Below are 6,874 nucleotides of genomic sequence, written 5' to 3'. Positions count from 1 at the left end.
ATTGTGAGTGTCATGTGAGTACAATCTGATTTTTCACACCTAGCATCCGATTTACATCTGAATGCAGTGCGATTGCTATTCAATTGCAGTGCGATTTTAACATGAGCTTTTACAGTGGGTGCAGAAAGTATTCAGACCTCTTTAAATTTTTCACTCTTTGCTTCATTGCAGCCATTTGGTAAATTCAAAAAAGTTCATTTTTTTTACATTAATGTACACTCTGCACCCCATCTTGACTGAAAAAAACAGAAATGTAGATTTTTTTGAAAATTTAATAAAAAAGAAAAACTGAAATATCACATGGTCATAAGTATTCAAACCCTTTGCTCAGACACACATATTTAAGTCACATACGATACACTTTATTGATCCCGGGGGGAAATTACAGTATTACAGCAGCAATACAAACAGCAGTACATAAAATATTAGGACATGAATCTTGCACAAATATTCCAACATTTCATAACAAATAAATGTGGATAGTTCAGGTATATAAGTAACTGTTAATTGACATTAGTACACCAGCAATCAGTCATTGTTGTCTACAACCCTTAAAAAATTATTATACATCCCCATAGCAGTAGGCTTAAGTGATTTCCTGTATTTCTCCTTCTTGCGCCTTAGTAGGATTAGGCGGCTGCTGAATGTGCTCTTCTGCTTCAAGAACAGCTCGCATAGTGGGTGTGTAATATTGATCATTATAGCCATACACTTCTTCTGAATCCTATCCTCCAATGCCTCCTCAAAAGAGTCCAGATGGAGGCCAACAGCCGCGCTTGCCTTCTTGATAAGTTTGTTAGCGTCAGATATTTGTACACTACTGCCCCAGCATATGATATAAAAGAAATGGAGCTTGCCACAACGGACTGGTAGAATATTTCCAGCATTTTACTGCACACATTGAACAACCTGAGCTTACGAAGAAAGTACAGTCTGCTCATTCCCTTCTTGTAAGCCTTTTCTGTATGACACCTCCAATTGAGTTTACTGTCAAGGTGAATCCCCAAATATTTGTAGCTCTCAACAATCTCAATCTCCTGGCCAGCAATATTGATCGGTAAGTAAGTCTCCTTTTTCCTTCTATAACTCACCACTAGTGTTGAGCATTCTCATACTGCAAATATTGGGTATCAGCCAATATTCGCTGTATCAGAATTCAGATACCAAGATCCAATACTTTTGCGATATCGGATACCGGAATTGGAAGTTCCTATAGTGCAATGATGCACTATAATGGAGTGTGGGCGGTGCGTGGGTGGAGACTGCATGTGTGTGTGCGGGCGGGGTCTGTGCGTGACCATTGGGGGTTTGTGCGTGTCTGCCGGGGCTCTGCACGTGTGCCGGGGCTCTGCGCGTGTGTGTCGGGGCTCTGTGCGGGCCTGCTGGGGCTCTGTGCGGGCCTGCCGGGGCGTCAATAAGACGCCTATCCGTTATTAATCCAATAGTAATAAAGGGTTAATAAAACACACACACATTAGGAAAAAAGTATTTTAATATTCTTCATTTAACCACACTTACCATACTTCATGTATGCATGTATGTATGTATGTATGTATGTAGTATGTATGTATGTAGCATGTATGTAGTATGTATGTAATATGTATGGTTTTTTTTCCATTCAACACATTAGCCGGATAATGAGACTACTACTGTCCCATCATTGGCTAATGTGTCAATCACTGTCACTGTAGTAGGCATCGTCCGAATGGACTTGTAGTCCCATTGGACGATTCCTGCACACAGGCACAGAGCCCCAGCACGCCGCACAGAGCCCCGGCACACCGCACAAAGCCCTGGCATGCTGCACAGAGCCCTGCACGCTGCACAGAGCCCCGACACGCCGCACAGAGCCCCTCACGCCACACAGAGCCCCCCATGCCCCACAGAGCCCCAGCACACATGCACAGAGCCCCAGCACGCCGCACAGAGCCCGGAACGCCACACAGAGCCCCGCACTCTGCACAGAGCCCCAGCAGGCCGCACAGAGCCCCGGCACAGCGCACAGAGCCCCCGCACGCCACACAGAGCCCCCGCACACACGCACAGAGCCCCGGCACGCCGCACAGAGCCTTGGCACGCCACAAAGAGCCCCGGCACACATGCACTGAGACCTGCATGCCGCACAGAGCCCCGTACGCCACACAGAGCCCCGGCACGCCACACAGAGCCTCGGCAGGCACGCACAGACCCCCGAGAGGCCCGTACAGATCCCTGGCAGGCCCGCACAGACCCCGCCCGCACACACAGACACGCACAGTGTCCACCAATGCACCGCCCACACTCTTCCCCCCTTCGGAACAGGATGTAGAAGGACAGAAAGGGCTTATTTACATTCTCATATTTGTGTCCCATTGACTTGCATTGGTATCGGGTAGGGTTGAGTGACCTTTACTTTTATAGGATCGGGTCGGGTTTCACGAAATCCGACTTTTTCAAAAGTCGGGTCGAGTGAAATCGGCCGATCCTATAAAAAAGTCGGGGTCAGCCGAAACTCGAAACCCAATGCAGTGCATTGGGTTTCCAATGGTTCCCAGGGTCTGAAGGAGCGGAAACTCTCCTTCAGGCCTTGGGATCCATATTTAAGTGTAAAATAAAGAATTAAAATAAAAAATATCGCCATACTTACCCTCTGACGCGCCCTGGTACTAACCGGGAACCTTCCTTCCTTAGAATCAGCCTTCCAGGACCTTGCGGTGACGTCGCGGCTTGTGATTGGTCGCGCGGCCGCCCATGTGACCGCTCGCGCGACCAATCACAAGCCGCGACGTCACCGCGACGTCACCGAAGGTCCTGGAAGGGCTGACTCTTAGGAAGGAAGGCTGCCGGAAAGAAGCAGGGTGCGTCCGAGGGTGAGTATAGGGTGAGTATCGGAAGCAGGGCACGTCCGAGGGTGAGTATAGGTATATACTCACCCTCGGACGCGCCCTGCTTCTTTCCGGCAGCCTTCCTTCCTAAGAGTCAGCCCTTCCAGGACCTTCGGTGACGTCGCGGCTTGTGATTGGTTGCGCGAGCGGTCACATGGGCGGCCGCGCGACCAATCACAAGCCGCAACGTCACCGCAAGGTCTTGGAAGGCTGATTCTAAGGAAGGAAGGTTCCCGGTTAGTACCAGGGCGCGTCAGAGGGTAAGTATGGCGATATTTTTTATTTTAATTCTTTATTTTACACTTAAATCTGAATTCCAATACCAATTCCCGATATCTTAAACATATCGGGTATCGGAATTCCGATTCCAGATTCAGAAGATCGCCGACTTCATGGCCGACCCCACACAGGGGTCGGGTCAGGTTTCATGAAACCCGACTTTGCCAAAAGTCGGCGACTTCTGAAAATTGCTGACCCGTTTCGCTCAACCTTAGTATCGGGTATCGGTATCGGCGATATCTGATATTTTTTGGATATCGGCTGATCCAATCCGATACCGATACTTCTGGATATCGGAAGGTATCACTCAACACTACTCACCACCATCTCCTTGGTTTTCTATACATTTAGTTCCAGACAGTCCTGCACCAATCCACAAAGTCAGAAACCACCCTTCTATATTCCTCCTCCCCCCCGGCCCCCCACAATGTCCCCTACAATCACTGAGTCATCTGAGAATTTTGGGAGATGACCAAAATCTGATTTATACTGAAAGTCAGCTGTATACAATGTGAAGAGGAAGGGCGACAGCACTGTACCCTGAGGGGCTCCAACACTGCTCCATACACTGCCAGATACCACCTCCCCCATCCTTACAAACTGCGGCCTGTCTGTCAGGTAGTCGCTTATCCAGTTCACCATCCCCTTTTCTACCTACATACCAGTCAACTTATTAAATAGTAAGGGCGGCTGTAAGGTATTGAAAGCACTTGAGAAGTCAAAGAACATGCCGCGCACTACAGATCCAACACTGTCCAAGAATAAATGTACTCAATGTAGCAGAGACACTACTGCATCATCCACCCCCAATCTCTGCTGGTACACAAACTGTAGGGGGTCAGTAAAAGCCCTCACCCTCGGGCACAAGTAGGCGAGTATTATACTCTCCAAAGACTTCATAGCATGCGATGTTAAGGCCACTGGACGATAGCCTTGTAAGGAAATTGGAAAAGTGGTCTTCCACAGTTCTGGTACATCCTGTGATTGAAGGCTCCTGTTAAACAGGTGCTGAAAGACAGTACATAGTTGGTTTGCACCCGCTCTGATGACAAGTATGCTGAGTCCATCAGGCCCAGCTGCTTTGCCAATAACAATTCTACTAAACTGTTTTCCCACGTCGCTTTGGGAGACAGTGAAAACAGGCTGTTTATCCCCCAATTTCAATGCTGCAGATTGTTTCCCGGCTCCATCCCCCATTCCTGATGACCAGGGCCGGCTCCAGGTTTTTGAGGGCCCCGAGTGAAAGAGTCTCAGTGGGCCCCCCCTTTAACACATACCCCGATTCATGATCGCATATAAACACAGCCATGTAGTATATAACACTGCCCACGTAGTATATAAAAGCCCACGTAGCATAGAGCAGCCCACGTAGCATATAGCAGCCCACGTAGCATATAGCAGCCCATGTAGTATATAGCACAGCCCACGTAGTATATAGCAGCGCAGCCCATGTAGTATATAGCAGCCCACGTAGTATATAGCAGCGCAGCCCACGTAGTATATAGCAGCGCAGCCCACGTAGTATATAGCAGCGCAGCCCACGTAGTATATAGCAGCGCAGCCCACATAGTATATAGCAGCGCAGCCGAGCCCACGTAGTATATAGCAGCGCAGCCCACGTAGTATATAGCAGCGCAGCCCACATAGTATATAGCAGCGCAGCCGAGCCCACGTAGTATATAGCAGCGCAGCCCACATAGTATATAGCAGCGCAGCTCACGTAGTATATAGCAGCGCAGCCGAGCCCACGTAGTATATAGCAGCGCAGCCCACATAGTATATAGCAGCGCAGCTCATGTAGTATATAGCAGCGCAGCCGAGCCCACGTAGTATATAGCAGCGCAGCCCACATAGTATATAGCAGCGCAGCCCACGTAGTATATAGCAGCGCAGCTCACGTTGTATATAGCAGCGCAGCCGAGCCCACGTAGTATATAGCAGCGCAGCCCACGTAGTATATAGCAGCGCAGCTGAGCCCACGTAGTATATAGCAGCGCAGCCCACGTAGTATATAGCAGCGCCACTCACTCAGGCACTGGTAGGACTAGGAGCTCCTCCTGAATCTGCCTCATAACTTCAGCAGCAGGGCAGCCAGCCAGGGGCGGAGAGCAGAGCAGAGAACGTGCTCTCTCCGCCCACAAACAATGTCACACTGGCTGCCTTCTCTTAACCCCTATGTGTGCCTGCCTGGCTGCACTCACTGAGTGAGAAGATGCTTGTGTCAGAGCTGGCACATAGGGGTTAAGAGAATGCAGCCAGCAGTGACTTTGTGGGCAGAGAGAGCATGTTATCTCCTGCTCTGCTCTCCCAGCTGTATCTATGACAGCGTGAGTGGGCCCCCCTCTCTCCCCAGGGCCCCGGCATTTGCCCGGTGTGCCGGGTGCTGACGCCGGCCCTGCTGATGACGCAGTGCTTGTGTTGGTGAATCCGTTGAAGAACTCATTAATTTCATTAGCCAAGGACAGATCTACATCCCCACGCTCCGGCTGTCCATTTCCTTGTTATCCTCCTTGAGATGGTTCTACTCCTTCATTGGAGTCCAGCTGTGTTTAATTAAACTTATAGGACTTGATTTGGAAAGGCACACACCTGTCTATATAAGACCTCACAGCTCATGGTGCATGTCAGACCAAATGAGAATCATGAGGTCAAAGTAGTCACCGATTAGGCACCGATCAGGCCAAGGTTACGACAGAATTTCTGCAGTATTCAAGGTTCCTAAGAGCACAGTGGCCTCCATAATCCTTAAATGGAAGAAGTTTGGGACCACCAAAAGTCTTCCTAGACCTGGCCGTCCAACCAAACTGAGCAATTGTGGGAGAAAAGCTTTGGTGAAAGAGGTAAAGAAGAACCCCAAGATCAGTGGCTGAGCTCCAGAGATGCAATAGAAAGATGGGAGAAAGTTCTGCAAAGTCAACTATCACTGCAGCCCTCCATCAGTCAGTCTGGAGGTTCAGCCGGTATACCTGAAAGAGTTTGGAAATGTGTTCTCGGAAAAAGAGGCAGAGATGCAACCTCCCCATTGTCCTTATGATTGTATTATTGATCTTATTCCTAATGTCATCAATAAGACACCTATCCATTACTAATCCTACAGTTGTATGTTGTAGTCCTTTAATTGAAATAATCACACAGACTCCTTTATTCAATCTTAATTTACCTGTTGTGAATTCTGTGGCTGAGTTCACTTCTGTGGTCACAAGTGGTATTGCAGTCTCTGGGCTTCCTCCCTCAGGTGTTTTGGTGAGCTCGTTGGCTGCCTTGCTATTTAGCTCCACCTGAGTCTGTCTTCCTTGCTCCTTGTCAATGTTCCAGTGTTGGATCTGAGCTACTGCATCTTTCCTTGGGCCTGCTGCTCTGCTAGATAAGTGCTTCTAGTTTGTTTTCTGTTTTTTTCTGTCCAGCTTGCTATTGTCTTTTGCTGGAAGCTCTGAGAAGCAGAGGGGTGCACCGCCGTGCTGTTAGTTCGGCACGGTGGGTCTTTTTGCCCCTTTGCGTGGTTTTCGTTTTAGGGTTTTTTGTAGACTGCATAGTTCTCTTTGCTATCCTCGCTCTGTCTAGAATATCGGGCCTCACTTTGCTGAATCTATTTCATTCCTACGTTTGTCTTTTCATCTTGCTAACAGTCATTATATGTGGGGGGCTGCCTATTCCTTTGGGGTATTTCTCTGAGGTAAGTCAGGCTTGTATTTCTATCTTCAGGCTAGTCAGCTCCTCAGGCAGTGCCGAGT

This window comes from Ranitomeya imitator, chromosome 5 (assembly GCF_032444005.1).
Source record: "Ranitomeya imitator isolate aRanImi1 chromosome 5, aRanImi1.pri, whole genome shotgun sequence".
Taxonomy (NCBI): Eukaryota; Metazoa; Chordata; class Amphibia; order Anura; family Dendrobatidae; genus Ranitomeya; species Ranitomeya imitator.
This window is presented reverse-complemented; position numbering follows the sequence as displayed.